Genomic DNA, 12,699 nt, shown 5'->3' with positions numbered 1-12,699 from the left:
TCAGCATTTGTTTACGGTAGGAACAGGAGACTCTAACTATTGTTGAAAACTATTTCACTGCTTATTTTTAATACAAAAGGTTCAAAGTGAGGAAAACTCAACTTGTAGGAATTTCATAACTATCAGGGGTTTTATCCATTTTATAACACCAGGGTTAAGTTTCAGATTTTTTTTCATGGACAAGTAAAAGAGCTCCTTAACAGAAGCTGGTTTGAGAAGAGTTTATAAAAATGAGGTATCTGTCTTAATTGCTGAAGCATTTTCTATCCTCTTGAGCTAATACTTTGTAAACAGCAATTGAGGGAGGGAGCACAGATGTTTACTGGCAAAGTCTGTCTACAAGACATCAGTGAAATACAGGTCTACACAGAAAAAAGGGAGTTGGGCAAGACAGCTGGCATTAGTTTGTAGGTATCTCTGGGATGGGAGCAGAAAGGGCAGGGGCAAATGGGAAGCTATGAGGAAGAAGGGTAAAGGGGGAAAATGAAGATAAGAGAGGCAGGGTATAGAGTTTGGGCTGGAAATTCAGTTTAACAATGAAACTCACATTAATTATCAAGTGCTGCTGAAAGAAATGGTCCCTCCTCTCCCTATTCCACTGTCCCTTCCAACCCTGGATGTGATTTTTAGCATTGGTGTTCATTTTACCCCATGATGACCTGATTCAGAGAGCTGAACTGAAAGAAAAGGAGCTATACAAGTTTAGTTCCCTGACTCAGCTCACAAGGGAGACCAGGACAGACAGTAGGAGGAATGGGACGGACTACCCCTTTCAGTAGCAGCCCACAATTAGATTGGCAGAACCACATCCTGAGTTCAGCAGGGGACTCAGGCAGCAAGCCAAGGAGAAAGCCAGCACTGGCTAAGTCAGGAGACTGAGGCTGAAATGAAGAGTCTATGAAGACAAAACACTGTTGAAAAATTGATGTTGGAGGGAATGAAAGGCCTGGAGAAGTGAGGTCAGGTTTGGAAGGAAGAAGGGGATAGAAAGAAATTGCAGGAGTCTGTCTTTGCTGCAGCATTATGTTCTGCCCTTGAAAATACATTATAAAATACTACATTTTACTATTCCTTTACCATCAAATTTTCTGATGCAAATTATAAGCCAATGTGCATATGTCACTGCCTTCTGTTGTCATAGATGATAACAACTCCTTACTCTTATCAATAGCCAATGCATGCAGCAGGGAAGTCTTTTGCAGTCATCTAATCTTACTGATAAAAGCAGTGGTACCTTACCAACATGACAGTACTGACATGTCTCTAGGTCATTAAAAAAACAGGAAAAAAAAGATTCAACAACAACAAAAGAAAACAAAGGAACTTGGAACACCTGTAAGGCTACAAAATACAGTTTTTAAATGTTGACTCATACACAGCTAAAGACAAGCAAGAAAGACTCATTATAAACTTTTCCTTTAAAAGGGATACCTACAAATCAAAAAATTTTTGGCAGATAAAATTTGATTTAAATTTTTCTGGTTTTTATCTGGTATGTCTGATGTCTTAGTAGTCACATGAAAATGTTCATTTTTTTTTTTCAGTTTTCCTTCTGTATCTGCATTTTCCTACCGATGTAAATTTAGTCTATACAATGCAGCCATTTGTGCAAATGACTCTGAAATACAATAGGCTGCCCCTCTAATTTACTTAAATGGTACTGAGAAATTGTCCCACGATGGGAACTAGTATTTTCAGTTTTCCTAGTCCAGCTTTCTTCCTTCCCCCAGTCAAGTCACTGAATCCCTTAGTGATCTTAAACAAATAATTTGATTTGATTTAATTGCACCCGAATCAAGCCAGCGGGATAAGTTAAGTAAAAAGCAGCTTTCCCCCACAAACCAAAGCCTGTGCCTGAACTGTGCCTTCCCCAGTAACCAGACACGAGTTGAAGTAACACACTTCCCCTTGGGACCATTGTGAGGGAGTCAAGCATCCCAAATGTGTTTCAAAACCTAGATGATGTGTTCAAAGTTGGTCTTAAAGGTATTCTTGCTAATCCAGTAATTAACATTATGGTTTTGCATGGAATAAAGAATCTCAAATATTTAGAAGCATATGATTATAGTGTTTTTAAAAGAGTCACTATTTCTTAAAACATAATAATTTACTTGTTCACTTCAAACAGACTAGATCTCAACTGTTATGTTCTTTAAACTCTGGTGGCTTACCTAATGAATGCTTGTGACTCATAAGGCCTATTATTAGTCCTTCTAAACATACATTAGCAAAAAAAAAAATTATAGCAAGCCAGTTTTTATGTACTGTTTAGCAGAAAGTTCACAGTATTATATAAACCATTGCAATGTAGTTCCCCCTAAACTACTAAAATGTATTGTAATCTAATTGCTTTGGGTATGTTCCATTTTACTTCCTAATCCAAACACTGTGTTTTACAGATATACACCTTAGTGATGGTGGCATCAAACTGGAGCTATAAAAATATTGAACCAGCTGCAACACACAAACAGCTCCTGACTTGTATTTTTATCTGGGGTTATTTACTAAGTCTCTGTATGTCTGCCCCTCAGTGAGAGCTAGATTTGTTAAAAAGCCAACCACCTTCCTCTCTCATTAACCACAAATGATACTGCAGATGCTTAACATTTTTTCCATGCAGTCCTACATCCATCTGTTCCTGATAAATTCACTCGTAGGGAGTATCCCGATAGTAAGTGCAATTGTGGAACGCCTACACAAAGTCACAAAGCTTACAAATTGAGATAATATCCACTTTTTATGCTGGGCAATTAATCTGTTTATTTATATGAGTTTTGAATAGAAAGGTGAAAAAAGAGAACTTTTGAAAATGAAAAATGAAAATCAGCATTTTCTTTCTAGTCTGAATGTGTGGGAATGCTACCATTAGTCTATTTTTGGTCTGACTTTTTTTACAGTATTTTTTATGAGATTGTACTACCCTTACAGCAAATTATTAAATCATCTTAAACAAAATTTTAAACTTCAATTGATTTTTGTTTATTTTAACTATCTCTGGTTGTGAAAAGGTAGTACATACACTGTAGTCTATAACATAATTTTATAAAAAAGTATTGTAGGAATAATATAAAGGAATTAGAGCTACACAGGACCTGTGTGCCCATTTCTTTTTGATTCTGCAGGCTCCTGCATATTTCATTCCCAGTAAATGCTAGTGGATTTTCCCAACAGGGCCACCAATAAAGGCTTCCAATTATTTTTACATGTATTTTCCAATTTCTCTCATGTTTGAACAAGCACGTACAACCAGCCTGCCTTTCCATTGCTTCCTAATCATAATACAATGTAAAAATTTTTATTCTACCTCCAATTGCCAGATGCAATCCCTTGAAAGGAAGGAAACAATACTTAACAGGACATTTAACTTTATGTACTTCAAGGGCAGCAGTGGTTACTACAAGAGGATGGGAAAATACAAGTTTTTTAAACCATGGCAGCTTGGAAAAGCTTTTTTTTCAGATTCATACTGCAGACAAAACCAACAAAAATCCACACTTGAGTGCTCACATAATAAGCAAAGCTGCTGTATCTTCTCCCATGCTGGGAGAGATACTTGCCACACATGAAGGGAAGTGTTTGAGCAGGAGGAGCAGAATCGAGTTCACTGAAAAATCAAAAGAAAACCCTGTCATAAATGTGGTCTGTTATAATCACAGAGCCTATGACAAAATAAAATCTTAAACTACAAACAAACCCTGAGCATTAAAAAATAGACTGAAATGTTCTACATCCTTGTTATTGCAATTCTCTGCTGCTGTAATTGTAATGGGCACTTTGTTCTAATACCATCAATCTTCATTTTTTATTTATTTGCTAAATGGTTTTCTAACATAAGAAAGAGAAGATAATTTATAATAAAAGCCCATCTGCATAGATTTGTGCAAGTATAATTGCACATTCTAATGCTCAGACAAGGACATATTGATTATACCTGAGAACTATTTGTTAACAAATCTGGGGCCGCAGAAATTGATTTTTTGAAAGTAACTCCACAAAAGATAAAATACTTACAGCCATCCTAAGGTGCAAACCTGGTTGTGATTGCAAGCAGAAATCATAGTGCAGCTTCCAGTTGTGGAAGATAATTTATGAAACAGATGAAGGAACTGTATTTCATAAGTGCTATGAAGAGCAGTGTTATGTTCTCAGCATTAACACAAACGAAGCACAGCTGGCCACTGCACTGAACACATCTGTAGTGCTAAAGCTGCTGTACAGCTGCTGTCCTTGCACTTCATGTCAAGATGGACTACTCAAATTTGGCACATAGAAAATGTCATTAGCAAGCTTATTAAAGGTTATTAACCAATACTTGAGAGGCATGACTTCCCTGTATAACAGAAAAATACAGAGTTAATCACATTGAAATCATTCAAGTGACTGTAGAGAAAATTGTTATTTGTGTAGATCACAGGCAATGAATTCATACTCAAATCCATTATATATTGCCCCAGTGTTGAAATAAATACTACACCAGGAAATGCTAAACATCTATCTTAAATTTGACCATGAAATACAATTATACCTGTCCCCTCCTCCTCGGTAATTGTCAAGTGGTTGAGATTATCTCAGTAAGAGCACATTTTTTTGTTAGATCCTAAATCATTGTCAGGACCCACAGTGGAGTCCAGGTAGGGCAGCTATAATACGTGTCTTGTAGGTATGTGTTCTGTATTTTAAAACATTCTTAGAAGGAGACCCAATCCCCAAACTTGCTTTTAAATTAGGCATCTTTATTTAATCATTAGGGATTCATACTACCAAGATGCAAACCCAGTTCATCTTATCTACATATGCATACCCTTAAGAGACCTGGGAGACAAGTAAGCACTAACTGGAAACGCAGTATTTAGGTGGGAGAAGGAGTTGTTTATGCAGCATAAGGAATTGTCAGCAATTCTTGCTAAACAATGTTCTTGACACAGACCTAAGAAATTTTGGATTTAGGGGAAGCCAGTGGGGATTCAGGTTTTGCCATTAGTGCCATTTCCATAGCAAGACACAAACTTTCATTTGCAATCCTCAGCCACTAACTTTGAAAAAGCTTGCAACTCTATGCAAAGATCATAATTTAATCTCCTGCATTGCATTAAATTACAATGATGCAAGTATTCTACTTTTATCATTATTGTCTTTCCATTTTAATTACATTTGGGACTGACTGCTTACCTTGTGATTGATGAGCAGGTGGAAAATAAGTTAATGATGGACAAAGATTGTATTTCTTTTACTAGCTTTTGCTTTTCTTCTTATGCTTATGCAGGGATTCTGTGTGCATTTACAGAGATTTCCAGGGCTGGTTCTGAGCCTTTACCCTGTAAGATACATACTCTGCTGTTTCCTAGACATAAGATTTTTACTTCTTTTGGGTCAAAAAATACGTAAAATAAATACAAATAAATCAGTTTGTAGAGACAATGTTCCAATTAAGAATCCTATTAAATAAAAAATCCCTTCTTTCATGGTACTTTTCAGTGCACTACTTGTTTTGCTTTTCAGCAATTAATTTGTTGATTTGATGGCACCTTGAAATCTGAAGTATTCTTTTATTAGAACTCATGCCTGTTGCTCAAGTCAGAAAAGACAATGTTTTTTTCATAAGAGTGTGTCCTATAGTTAAAAATATGTTCATTTTATTTCTGTTAGACTATCCCCTGTTCTAAAAAGGGTTAATATAAAGCATAAAATAAATAAAAATGCTGCTGTCTGAACTTGATGCAGCAGAATAGCAAAAAAAATCCTTAGGGTGCCACTTAGTATTACACAGGTAAGCATCTGTGACCACAGAGACTCTTATAAAAAAACCAGTGTTTTTAAATTGAGTTCTTCTGAGAACATACACTGTGCTCTCAAGCTGTTCTCCTTGGCTCTCCTTGTGTCTCCCTCCCCATTTCTTTGCTTCTCCAGTGAAATAAAAGCCCTTTATGTTGACAAAAACATTTGTGTTGTCACTAGAAGCAGAAAACTATACAAATGACTGTACAGTAATTTATAAATTGTAAGCTGAGCAACTGAGAAATTGGTAGGCAAACCATCCCAATAGAGATGGATATACAAAAGTTCATTGCGGTTGGTTTAGTATGTAAAATTACTTTAGATGCTCTGGTCTTTGCCTGCTGGTGGTAGGCTTTGGGAGAGTTTTCACTTACTGTTAGAAAATAAGTAAATTTTTTCTAAACAGTCCAAATATTTTCATATCATCTAGGTGTCCCAGAGATGTGTGTATAAGTCTGAAACATTTCTTCATTCTCTTATTTATCAGTTCTGCTGGTAGAAGCATTAATTGCAGTCTGCTAGCTATATAAAGTAAAAAAAAATTAATAGAGGGTTGTTCACTTGATTTACTATAAATTAGAAAGTATTTTCAAGGGGGAAAGAATGATTCAGGCAGCATTTGCTCTCTTGCTGTTGGGAAAAAAAAAAAAAGCATTGTTCATTTAAAATAATAGCTTTTACAGAATGAGTCTATTTTTCTCCTTACCGGAAGATTGCAGGAACAGAACACAATTAATGCATTTACTGCCACTCCTGATTAAAGTGAAGATTTAAGGTCCTGCATATCCTGTCTTAAACTGATTTCAAAATGTCTATTTTTCAGATAATGCGACTGTGATGGTCATTTCAGAACAATACTTAGCAGTCTGGAACACTGACCATTCCATGGATCTCAGAATAACAAATTATCCCTGTCCCTCAAGAAAAAAGCTGGAATGTTTTTGTTAATACAGCTCACAAATTACATAGTTCTCAAATCAAAAACTTTCTCTGTTTTACTCTCAGCTAAAGACTAAACAGACACATGTAGATGATTAAGTCCTCAATTAATTAGCCCTACATAAATATGACTGGGACAGCACACTGAAGGGCTGTGCAAGATTTATACTCTATTACTACACAGAAGATAATTTCATCACACATATCTGGTTTTGGGTATATTAGCATAATAAAACTAAAATCCTTGTCATTTGGTACTCATCACCAGCCTTTGACTTTAGACTTTAGCAAACATCATCATCATCTTGTTCCTCTCACTGCAAAAGGAATAGTGAAATATCTAAGAACTTGTGCTGCATATCTGCTTAGAGAGTGCACTGAAATCATGAGTATGACCACTGAGGATATGGTGTAAATTCAATAACTAACTCACCAGTTTTAAAGGAAACCGAGTTTCAGAATGATGTATTCACTTCAAAGAAGTTCAGTTTCTTAAAATCTGTAAATCTCAACACTTTTTTAAAAGACAGAAGATATAGAACCCTGAAAATCAGGGTCATACTTTATTCAATAGCAAAAGCAGTTAAATAATTCCTGTGCAACAAGAGATCAACATTCACAAAGCCAGTAACTGATGCACTTGGAGAAAAAAGTTTGTTTAGGAATCCTCTGAGGTGACTCCCTGCATAGAATTGTGTTTTCAGGTACATATCAAAATTTGAAAGTGAATTGGTCCCTACATAAACTGGAGCAGATTCTTAGTGTTGCCATTCGGCAGAGCCTATTTCCTTCACTGCTGTTAGCTTTACAGAGGGAAAGGAGCTGTTTAAGGTGAGAGACTATTGGCAAAATAAACTAGCTTGGCAGAAGATCAGGAGGTTTCAATCTCTTGGCAAGAAATCAGTTTCCTTCCTTTCTTTGTTTAAAACACTTGATATGCCATTCTCTGAACAAAGTATACAGAAAATTTGGAAAAGATTGTCCATTTCTTTATTCCTTTCCCTGCCTGGAACTGAAGAGCCTTTAGAAAGACCAAATATAAGAGTACATACTCAGTTTTGGTTCTCATGGGTAGCAGATCCTGAATTAGGGTTATGAATTCATGAATTACAGGACTTTTTATCCAGGATCTGTCACATTTTTATTCACATCAAAAATAACAGAATATCTTGATTTAGTATTGACACAGAAAGACGGAGAGAGAAACAAAAATATGAACTGCAGAAATGAGAAAAATCACCTGTGGGGTGGAATTAAGGAAAACCAATATTGAAACCTTTATCCATTTCTTGATTTAACAGAGGAGAACTCTCATTATGGGATGTCTTATACTAAAATGAAAGCATGAAAATTTTTAGGTCGTATCAGACAATATATATCATTATCAGATTTTAAGCAGCATACAGAGTATCCTTACAATTTACTAAGAGCACATTTTCTGATTTCTTCCTCTGTACTTGATGAAAAGATGTAGTTGATACAACTACAGAACACAGCTTTCCACATTTCTTCCGATAGTACTGAGGATGTTGCTGCTTTTACTATTTATTAAACAAAACCAGATCTGAGTATGAATAGATGCATAATTGTAGAATCATTACACCTTTTCACAGCCTCTCATAGAGTTGATCCTTTTCAATGCAATACCTTAAACTTGAAATTTTTTATGCAAGTGTGCTCTGGCAGCTCATTAGTTTGATGGTAGGTTCCAGATTTTGGCACTACAATTTCTCACTTTCACTAATTTAGCATGTGAAACCAGAAGTTTAAATACTTGTACATACTGTTGGCAGAACTGCTTAGTTGTCTTAATCAAATATCCATAATTAAGTCTTTGCCTTCACTCTATGCAGCAAGATACTTAAATTACTCTCTTCAAACCAACTTTGTCAGAGTTTTGGAGTCAAAAATAGCCTCTCATCTGTTTGCAAAATTGCACTAATATATCACATCCTAGTAAGGCATAGGATGGAAGTTAGCCTGGAGGAAGGGATGAAACCTTGTAAAGAACAGAAAGGAAAAATTCCTTTATTCTTCAGGAAAAAAATTGCCTAATGATTGTATTCAAATCGGATTCATAGTTCTTGCACAATTAGGATAGAATAAAACAGATTTGCAAGCCAGATGCCATATTTGAGATTACTATTCTGTCAACTTGTCCTGTACAAGCTCACCAGCGAATTTCCTCCTCTTGTTCATGACATCCTGTTGTCATAAGACAACATTGTTTAAGGTATTATGTTTTGGAAACAGAAGCAGAAGCCGCTTAACTGCCTTGTTTGTAAACCAGGCCTCTTTCAAGTTGCTGCAGAGTAACAGGCTAAACTGGTAATTGGTCTCAGTAGTTCTTTTTTATGATCCTGGTGTTATTATTACTGATAATGATAATAATTATCCATACTTCTTACAATGAATTTAATTCCTTCCTATAAGGAAATGCACAAACAGGAACACTTAATAGCCTTCCTGTTTGGTCCTGTTGCAGACATTCTCTCATTGGTTCCCCTCCAATCATCCATTTCTATAAAGAAATAGCTCTAGTGTCACTCAGTCTAGAGAAGCCATTCCTAACAGTGGGACTGAACTGAGTCCATTATTAAACCTGACTTCCTTCTGCCCACTTTGATACTCCCAAAGCCACTTCTGCCTTCCGTATTGGTGATGCCAGCAGCAGGCTCAAGCCTGTGTATCACTGCAGTGCTGTGCTCTGCTCTGTGTCCTCTGAGAAATCCAGGAGATGGGAACCATTTCCCTCTTTGTAGTTCCATCGATGTATTTGCACAGAGTGAGCACTAAGCACTGCAGAGCAGCAGTGGAGTTAAAAGCAAGCTTCCACTGCTATCCAAAAGGTGTGCAGTGGGAACAGAATGTATTGCTGTAGGAATGTTTGCAGACAGGAGTGATTAACAAATCTGCTCTTACTTGCAGTAGCCCTTTTACCCCAGCAATTCAAAAGACACGAGACATGTCTAGCACATCCCATGTCATGCTTGCTTGAAGTCTTGCAAAGCAAACATAACTGAACATTCCTGTACAATAGCTGTTTTTTTAAACAGTTACTTCACTATTGTTAACTGAACTACACGTTATGACAAGTGATATATTCACAGTCATCCCTTTGGCATTCTTTATAAAAACATGAATCATGGAAACATTCATCATGAGGAACTCCCATCATAAGGACATATACACAGTGTGTCGTTCAGCCTGGCTGTATCTTTCCACTCTGTAAAATGTAACTGTCAGAACAACTTCAATGAATTGTACAGGCCAACATGTAAGTTTGATAAAGCACAACTGATAAAACACATGTCAGAATTCATTAGTTATGTTTAACTTCAAGTAATGCTTGTGTACAGAAGAAAAATGAAAATTTTCTTTCTTTGTAAGTCATTCTACCAAACACTGTAATAGCCCCATATCGGTGTACATTAACCAGAAAAAAAAAAAAAAACCACTTGGAAGAACTGGCCAACTAACAAAGCTCAGACATTGAAAAGCATGGATAAAGAGCATAAACAGAATAAAATAACTACTAAACCAGATTGTGCTTGAGCTTGGTCAACAGGAAAGGGAGGAATTAACCACTACAGCTGCTCCAAAATTGTCAAAAGGAAAGGAATATACCTAACATATCCAGAAGCCTTTTCAAAGAGACTCTCAGGGGTTTTTTCCCATGTTTTTCCCCACAAAAGCCTTTCACCACTTAGGGTAAATGCTAAATGGTGTTGACAGCTATTGTTTATGGCACCTTTAGCCTGTCCAAGATACAGAAGTAAGTTTCCCTGAAAACTGAAATGGTTTCTTTCAGAACTGTGCCAGTTTTCTGGAGGTGACAGGAGAGGGTACACAATGGGGTAAATGTAAGGACCATCTGCTATGCCATATCAAAGGAAAGGAAGGGTGAGAAGGAGGTTACCTACAGACATCACCAGGCATGTTTTCCCATGAATAAAGGTACTTGCATTCCAGGAGACACAGTGACACCCTCTGTGTTCTTACTCTTCTGGTTTTCCAGGCAAGAGACACAAAAAAAGATTTCCACTCCCTAAGGAAGAGTGCTAACTGGTAAGAATTTTATACTAGCTCTGCTCAAGTTCCGACAATTATATAAACAAAACTCAAGAGAAATACCAAGCAATGATTTCCTACGAAACATTAATCCTTTGGTCTATTTTTTTAAAATGAAATACTAGATTGAGTGTTACTTGCTGTAATGAGGCAGTGCCAAATCATAAAATGTCATGTGCTGGCTTGAGCTGGTTTTCAGTTTCTGGCCGTGCACTCCTCACTGTGCCCATGCAGCTCCCCGAGGCTGTTGTGACACAAAATTCCAAACGCACTCCCTGAGCTGCACTGATCACAGGGGACCTTTACCCAAAAATTACATGTCAGGTCTCATATTGTAAAGCACCAGTACCTTCTTCCATCTGTAGATTTCAAAATGGATGTGTTTGTCACCTGGGAAAAATGTACACTTTGCTTTTAGCAGAAGTCCCAGAACTGGTAGGATTTTCAGTGCTTCTATGGTGCTATGAGCCATAGTTGCCAAGATCTTAATTAAAATCCTATTATGGAGAAAAAACACTATATCTAATAGAAGTACTTATTTTAGAAATTCATTACAGCATAAAGAGGTTAAATGTTTTGGTAGTAAAAAACTAATGAGAGAAAGATAAAAATTATTGTCATAATATCAAGTAAGCAAGTTATACTTTTTAAGGTAAATAGCATGAGCATACTTACTTATTCTCATCACAGATGTGGATATGCAGATCAGAAAAATGTTACAGGTATATCATTAAAAGCTGTAAAAGTGACAATATTTTAAATAGAGTATTAAAAGCATTTTGTTTCTAAAAAAAATGCTGATATTAAAAATATTTAAAACCATGCATCACTTTATAACTACAACTTTCCTAACAACAATTTTTTAACTAACAAGAATTTTAGGCATCTACTCTAAGTACAGACCTCATCTTACTTCTGCAGTGATATTTGTTTATAGTTGAAGAAATAACTATCTCAAGTGTTATATTTGTTATGATGCTCCTAGCTTAAGGTAAAGTTGCCTTCCTTAATAAAGATGCCACTTTGAAGATGTGCCAGGAATTTGCACACAGGTTCCTATTACTAAATCTATTTCATATTGGAATATAAAAGTGAACTACTTGCTGCAACAAAAGGTATTTATTGACTAAATGAGCCTATGCCATGAAACAACTGAAGGTGCTCAGTACCACTGAGAAATAATCTCTGTGAACAATGATTTCATTAGGTTAATATCAATACCAAACATCATTTTATCTCTGTGCTCAGTGAAATGAGGGGAGTAATGGTAAGGGGAACAGAGGTAGTATCAAAGAAAACCTGGACTTGAGATTCAAAGGGACAGGTCTTTCTCTTACACCTTCTCAGAGCCAGCAGCTGTGTTGTCCAACTTTAAATGATGTTCTTACAAGAACACATCAAACCACTATGAAGCTCACATTTTAGCCTGCTATAGTTACAATTACCAAACAGTTCGAACAGCTGGACTGAGTAAAACAGGACAGGAAAGACAGCACAGTTAGTACAACGCATGCAGAGTGGCCAGGGCACCCTGTAACCTGTCACAGATGGCATTTAATGCAATAGAGTTCAAAATTCAGTTTTTTAGATTATATTAGCACTCAAATGCATCTTATCTGCTGGAAAATGAGGCAGCCAAGTGAGACACCACAACATTGGCAAAGCAGGAAAAAGAGAGACAGCAAGGAGAAAAAAATCGCAGTTTCAAATTACATAATTTCCTTTTGCCACAACAACTCAAGTAATCCGCAACCGCATGGTTATTTTCCTCTCCCAAAGTCATCCCTCATTTTCTAACATAAATATCCAGTGACCTGGTCAATACTTCAGACTTGGGCCCTGATCTTGCAACACTTGCATATACATTTCAGTTTACTCACATGAGTAGCACCTTTGGTTGCAGTAAGACAATTC

This window comes from Catharus ustulatus, chromosome 10 (assembly GCF_009819885.2).
Source record: "Catharus ustulatus isolate bCatUst1 chromosome 10, bCatUst1.pri.v2, whole genome shotgun sequence".
NCBI lineage: Eukaryota > Metazoa > Chordata > Aves > Passeriformes > Turdidae > Catharus > Catharus ustulatus.
This window is presented reverse-complemented; position numbering follows the sequence as displayed.